Here is a 6025-nt window from a genome sequence, read left to right as displayed (position 1 = left end):
ACCCAAACAAGGAGAGGGACCGACTTCAGCAGAAGTCGTGACAAGAGGAGAGCTGTTTGTCTCGGTCCGATGCTTTCTGTGGTGAAATAGATTCAGCTTCTTGTGAACTGGTGGAAAATTATGAAACACGGATAGATAAGAATGATAAAAAATATTTTTTTCCCTTTTTTTAATTGTTCATATTTTTGGGGGAATCCTGGCTTCCCTTGGCATCCATGAATATGTGCCACTTTGTTGGCTGAATTTCATTACACTTGTGGTGTTTGTAATAGATGTCCCTTACCATTCAAATGGCGTGTGCACAGTGCACTGGTCGGATGCTGGACTTATTTTGGAGTAGACTAATGTGAGCAGGTGACCTACTTAACCTGCTTTTTTAAGTGATTTGTTTGACTACATGTACATATTACCTCAATTGACTCTGTACCGGTACCCCAACACATTGACTCTGTACCGGTACCCCAACACATTGACTCTGTACCGGTACCCCAACACATTGACTCTGTACCGGTACCCCAACACATTGACTCTGTACCGGTACCCCAACACATTGACTCTGTACCGGTACCCCAACACATTGACTCTGTACCGGTACCCCAACACATTGACTCTGTACCGGTACCCCAACACATTGACTCTGTACCGGTACCCCAACACATTGACTCTGTACCGGTACCCCAACACATTGACTCTGTACCGGTACCCCAGCACATTGACTCTGTACCGGTACCCCAACACATTGACTCTGTACCGGTACCCCAACACATTGACTCTGTACCGGTACCCCAACACATTGACTCTGTACCGGTACCCCAACACATTGACTCTGTACCGGTACCCCAACACATTGACTCTGTACCGGTACCCCAACACATTGACTCTGTACCGGTACCCCAACACATTGACTCTGTACCGGTACCCCAACACATTGACTCTGTACCGGTACCCCAACACATTGACTCTGTACCGGTACCCAACACATTGACTCTGTACCGGTACCCCAACACATTGACTCTGTACCGGTACCCCAACACATTGACTCTGTACCGGTACCCCAACACATTGACTCTGTACCGGTACCCCAACACATTGACTCTGTACCGGTACCCCAGCACATTGACTCTGTACCGGTACCCCAGCACATTGACTCTGTACCGGTACCCCAGCACATTGACTCTGTACCGGTACCCCAGCACATTGACTCTGTACCGGTACCCCAGCACATTGACTCTGTACCGGTACCCCAACACATTGACTCTGTACCGGTACCCCAACACATTGACTCTGTACCGGTACCCCAACACATTGACTCTGTACCGGTACCCCAACACATTGACTCTGTACCGGTACCCCAACACATTGACTCTGTACCGGTACCCCAACACATTGACTCTGTACCGGTACCCCAACACATTGACTCTGTACCGGTACCCCAACACATTGACTCTGTACCGGTACCCCAACACATTGACTCTGTACCGGTACCCCAACACATTGACTCTGTACCGGTACCCCAACACATTGACTCTGTACCGGTACCCCAACACATTGACTCTGTACCGGTACCCCTGTATATAGCCTCACATGTTATTGTACTTTTTTATTTTTTTTATTTCACCTTTATTTAACCAGGTAGGCTATTTGAGAACAAGTTCTCATTTGCAACTGCGACCTGGCCAAGATATAGCATAGCAGTGTGAGCAGACAACAAAGAGTTACACATGGAGTAAACAATTAACAAGTCAATAACACAGTAGAAACCAAAGGGGGAGTCTATATACAATGTGTGCAAAAGGCATGAGGAGGTAGGCAAATAATTACAATTTTGCAGATTAACACTGGAGTGATGAATGATCAGATGGTCATGTACAGGTAGAGATATTGGTGTGCAAAAGAGCAGAAAAGTAAATAAATAAAAACAGTATGGGGATGAGGTAGGTGAAAAAGGGTGGGCTATTTACCAATAGACTATGTACAGCTGCAGCGATCGGTTAGCTGCTCAGATAGCTGTTGTTTGAAGTTGGTGAGGGAGATAAAAGTCTCCAACTTCAGTGATTTTTGCAATTCGTTCCAGTCACAGGCAGCAGAGTACTGGAACGAAAGGCGGCCAAATGAGGTGTTGGCTTTAGGGATGATCAGTGAGATACACCTGCTGGAGCGCGTGCTACGGATGGGTGTTGCCATCGTGACCAGTGAGCTGAGATAAGGCGGAGCTTTACCTAGCATGGACTTGTAGATGACCTGGAGCCAGTGGGTCTGGCAACGAATATGTAGCGAGGGCCAGCCGACTAGAGCATACAAGTCGTAGTGGTGGGTGGTATAAGGTGCTTTAGTGACGAAACGGATGGCACTGTGATAGACTGCATCCAGTTTGCTGAGTAGAGTGTTGGAAGCCATTTTGTAGATGACATCGCCGAAGTCGAGGATCGGTAGGATAGTCAGTTTTACTAGGGTAAGCTTGGCGGCGTGAGTGAAGGAGGCTTTGTTGCGGAATAGAAAGCCGACTCTTGATTTGATTTTCGATTGGAGATGTTTGATATGAGTCTGGAAGGAGAGTTTGCAGTCTAGCCAGACGCCTAGGTACTTATAGACGTCCACATATTCTAGGTCGGAACCATCCAGGGTGGTGATGCTAGTCGGGCATGCGGGTGCAGGCAGCGACCGGTTGAAAAGCATGCATTTGGTTTTACTAGCGTTTAAGAGCAGTTGGAGGCCACGGAAGGAGTGTTGTATGGCATTGAAGCTTGTTTGGAGGTTAGATAGCACAGTGTCCAAAGACGGGCCGAAGGTATATAGAATGGTGTCGTCTGCGTAGAGGTGGATAAGGGAATCGCCCGCAGCAAGAGCAACATCATTGATATACACAGAGAAAAGAGTCGGCCCGAGAATTGAACCCTGTGGCACCCCCATAGAGACTGCCAGAGGACCAGACAGCATGCCCTCCGATTTGACGCACTGAACTCTGTCTGCAAAGTAATTGGTGAACCAGGCAAGGCAGTCATCCGAAAAACCGAGGCTCCTGAGTCTGCCGATAAGAATATGGTGATTGACAGAGTCGAAAGCCTTGGCAAGGTCGATGAAGACGGCTGCACAGTACTGTCTTTTATCGATGGCGGTTATGATATCATTGAGTACCTTGAGTGTGGCTGAGGTGCACCCATGACCGGCTCGGAAACCAGATTGCACAGCGGAGAAGGTGCGGTGGGATTCGAGATGGTCAGTGACCTGTTTGTTGACTTGGCTTTCGAAGACCTTAGATAGGCAGGGCAGGATGGATATAGGTCTGTGACAGTTTGGGTCCAGGGTGTCTCCCCCTTTGAAGAGGGGGATGACTGCGGCAGCTTTCCAATCCTTGGGGATCTCAGACGATATGAAAGAGAGGTTGAACAGGCTGGTAATAGGGGTTGCGACAATGGTGGCAGATAGTTTCAGAAATAGAGGGTCCAGATTGTCAAGCCCAGCTGATTTGTACGGGTCCAGGTTTTGCAGCTCTTTCAGAACATCTGCTATCTGGATTTGGTTAAAGGAGAACCTGGAGAGGCTTGGGCGAGGAGCTGCGGGGGGGGGCGGAGCTGTTGGCCGAGGTTGAAGTAGCCAGGCGGAAGGCATGGCCAGCCGTTGAGAAATGCTTATTGAAGTTTTCGATAATCATGGATTTATCAGTGGTGACCGTGTTACCTAGCCTCAGTGCAGTGGGCAGCTGGGAGGAGGTGCTCTTGTTCTCCATGGACTTCACGGTGTCCCAGAACTTTTTGGAGTTGGAGCTACAGGATGCAAACTTCTGCCTGAAGAAGCTGGCCTTAGCTTTCCTGACTGACTGCGTGTATTGGTTCCGGACTTCCCTGAACAGTTGCATATCACTGGGACTATTCGATGCTATTGCAGTCCGCCACAGGATGTTTTTGTGCTGGTCGAGGGCAGTCAGGTCTGGGGTGAACCAAGGGCTGTATCTGTTCTTAGTTCTGCATTTTTTGAACGGAGCATGCTTATCTAAAATGGTGAGGAAGTTACTTTTAAAGAATGACCAGGCATCCTCAACTGACGGGATGAGGTCAATGTCCTTCCAGGATACCCGGGCCAGGTCGATTAGAAAGGCCTGCTCACAGAAGTGTTTTAGGGAGCGTTTGACAGTGATGAGGGGTGGTCGTTTGACTGCGGCTCCGTAGCGGATACAGGCAATGAGGCAGTGATCGCTGAGATCCTGGTTGAAGACAGCGGAGGTGTATTTGGAGGGCCAGTTGGTCAGGATGACGTCTATGAGGGTGCCCTTGTTTACAGAGTTAGGGTTGTACCTGGTGGGTTCCTTGAGATTGAGGGCATCTAGCTTAGATTGTAGGACTGGCGAGGTGTTAAGCATATCCCAGTTTAGGTCACCTAACAGAACAAACTCTGAAGCTAGATGGGGGGCGATCAATTCACAAATGGTGTCCAGGGCACAGCTGGGAGCTGAGGGGGGTCGGTAGCAGGCGGCAACCGTGAGAGACTTATTTCTGGAGAGAGTAATATTCAAAATTAGTAGTTCGAACTGTTTGGGTATGGACCTGGAAAGTATGACATTACTTTGCAGGCTATCTCTGCAGTAAACTGCAACTCCGCCCCCTTTGGCAGTTCTATCTTGACGGAAGATGTTATAGTTGGGTATGGAAATCTCTGAATTTTTGGTGGCCTTCCTGAGCCAGGATTCAGACACAGCAAGGACATCAGGGTTAGCAGAGTGTGCTAAAGCAGTGAGTAAAACAAACTTAGGGAGGAGGCTTCTGATGTTGACATGCATGAAACCAAGGCTTTTTCGATCACAGAAGTCAACAAATGAGGGTGCCTGGGGACATGCAGGGCCTGGGTTTACCTCCACATCACCCGCGGAACAGAGAAGGAGTAGTATGAGGGTGCGGCTAAAGGCTATCAAAACTGGTCGCCTAGAGCGTTGGGGACAGAGAATAAGAGGAGCAGGTTTCTGGGCATGGTAGAATATATTCAGGGCATAATGCGCAGACAGGGGTATGGTGGGGTGCGGGTACAGCGGAGGTAAGCCCAGGCACTGGGTGATGATGAGGGAGGTTGTATCTCTGGACATGCTGGTAGTAATGGGTGAGGTCACCGCATGTGTGGGAGGTGGGACAAAGGAGTTATCAGGGGCATGAAGAGTGGAACTAGGGGCTCCATTGTGAACTAAAACAATGATAACTAACCTGAACAACAGTATACAAGGCATATTGACATTTGAGAGAGACATACAGCGAGGCATACAGTAATCACAGGTGTTGAATTGGGAAAGCTAGCTAAAGCTACTGCTGCTGTTTAATTATTTGTATGGTAATACCCTTATATTTTACTGCAAACACTGTAACAAAACATTTGGAATTGATTTATGATTTATTTGAACAAGGAAATGTGCCTAAACTGAAGTATTTAATGCGTTGAACCATCATAATTATATTGAAAATATCCACAAATATCCTTGCATCAATTAAGGTTCAAAATGTTATGGCCCCACTTAACTGGGTCTGTGCCCCATCTTGGCAAACCCCATTCAAAATATTCTGGACATGCCACTGGTGGAGAGAGAAAGAGAGAGGGAGAGAATCTTTTAGTCCACTTTGGTTTTATTGAGCCACTACTGGTCCATGTCAACATTTTTAGAACTGTGTCATGAGCCTCCCTCCCACTGTCTCTGCATAATCTCTCATATACCATGCATGCTGACCTGGCGGTTTCCGCCACAGTGCGCCAGAGGCACGTCACGGCGTGCAAACCCCATTATGTATCTACTAATACCCAATTAGAGCCTATCAATGGGTTCAATGGGGATGGGGCAGCCAACAGCACCCTTTACTTTCAATGTGAAAATGGAGATTACATTAATGTTCCTGCATTACAAATTCAGAATTCAGTTGAATGAAATGTCCGTCAGGTGTTTAGGCCTAAGGATACTGTGGTAGAAGGATACTGTGGTTGCCTGTTGTGTGGTAGAGGCTAGATTACAATTACAGTTTGAGGGATTTGATGCTGGTGTGTGTGTGTGTGT

The sequence above is a fragment of the Oncorhynchus kisutch genome, linkage group LG10, assembly GCF_002021735.2.
Source record: "Oncorhynchus kisutch isolate 150728-3 linkage group LG10, Okis_V2, whole genome shotgun sequence".
Lineage (NCBI taxonomy): Eukaryota > Metazoa > Chordata > Actinopteri > Salmoniformes > Salmonidae > Oncorhynchus > Oncorhynchus kisutch.
The sequence above is the reverse complement of the archived record's forward strand: the minus strand, read 5'-3'. Positions refer to the sequence as shown.